This window comes from Dromiciops gliroides, chromosome 4, assembly GCF_019393635.1.
Source record: "Dromiciops gliroides isolate mDroGli1 chromosome 4, mDroGli1.pri, whole genome shotgun sequence".
NCBI lineage: Eukaryota > Metazoa > Chordata > Mammalia > Microbiotheria > Microbiotheriidae > Dromiciops > Dromiciops gliroides.
Window position 1 is genome coordinate 303,650,036 of NC_057864.1, and position 1,658 is coordinate 303,651,693.

General features: G+C 40.2%; 1 pseudogene; it reads right to left on the reverse strand.

The window, feature by feature from the left end:
* Positions 1 to 402: 402 nt before the first annotated feature.
* LOC122725534 lies at positions 403 to 1,291 on the reverse strand (annotated as a pseudogene).
* Positions 1,292 to 1,658: the final 367 nt, after the last annotated feature.

Here is a 1,658-nt window from a genome sequence, read left to right on the forward strand (position 1 = left end):
ACCCAAATGCCCATGGGCATTTTTATTAAATAAGTAATACATGAAATGCTTTAATACAGGGTTACCTTTGACAAACCCAGATATATAAAATTAAAAAAAAACCTTCTGAATATAAGTATACTTTTATAATTGCAGCTCCAGTGTATAGTTAGGGTACACGAAAAATAATCTGCCATAACAGAACAAAATGCAGACATTTCCCATACCAGCCAATTCATTTAAAAAAGGCAAAAAGGATGAAGGGATAGGGGAGGTAAGAAGAAGGTTGGAAAGACAGGTTCAGGAGAGGAAACGAGGAATCTCAAAGCACACACAACTGAAGCTTTAATGTACATCGAGTCCCAATAATGTAACAAAAACAGACTGGTTGTGCACAGCCTACAAGAAAGCCATGATCTGGAGTTATAGTGGAACGTTACTGAACAGGTAAGATATAGATTTACCATTGTGTATTCCCTGGTATTGCTTCAGCCAGTATCATTGAAATGTCAGTAACCTGGATTTTAGTGTTTCATTTTGTCCTCTTGTGGAATTGTATTTGTGACTACCACCAGATCAATTATAGCATTATTAATCCTGGAAATAGCTGGTCCAGAGAAGATTCCATGAGTCAGACTAGCTTAAACTTTGGTGGCTCCAGCAGAAAGTAACTTATCTGAGCTATGGCATATCATACCACATGTATCAGTCATGTCAACCACAGGGATGGTGACATGATCCTTCACATTGCCAACCAAAACCATCCTCTCTACTTTGTTTGCCTTCTTTCTTTGTGAAAAGCAAATTCCACATTCAATCTGTCAGCAACACAGTTCCTCCATTCTGCAATGTTTTTGTGAATCCATTGTAAGACAGCAGGTTCTGCATACAAGTTATCCACCAGAATATCAAAAACTCCTGTATCTGAGAAGCATGGAGATCAATTGTAATAATATGATCAGCCCCAGCCACAGAAAGCATATTGGCTACAGGTTTTGCAGAAATTGGAGCACAACTCTTATCTTTTTTATCTTATCGAGCATATGGAAAACATGGGATCACTGCATTCACTCTGGATCATGCAAGCATTGATCATAATGATAAGTCCCATCAAGTTATCATTAATTTCCCAACAGCCACTCTGGATGATGTAGACATCTTCCCCTCTCACACTTTAACCAATTTCTACACTGGTCTCCTGATTACTGAATTTCTTGGTGACTACCTTGCCCAGTTCCAGCCCCAGCCTGTCTGCCACTTTCTGGGACAGGTCCTGGTGAGAGCTACCACTGAACATCACGATGTTAGGCATGGTGGGCACTGGCCATAGGGTGGCTATGTCTGAGGCTGTGGCTGTGGTGGCAGCTGCTGCTTCTGGCAAATATATTTCTAGCAAAGGTAGACTGAGACAGTTTTTTCCAAGACAAGACAACGATTTATTAATAGTGACTCAAATTGTTAATAAAAATGGATCACACCGGCCCTCTCAGTCAAAAAGCCAGGGACCTGAGCATGATTGATTTATTAATTAGGCTAGCAACTACCAATAAATTGGGTCAATGACCTCTTTCAATAACCAAAAACCCAGAGTGAGGGCCCACAGAGGTTTTTACACATAGGTGTATCTTCCTTCTGATCAGTCTAACAGAATATCATTTGGACCTCCCTTCTGTAAAGGT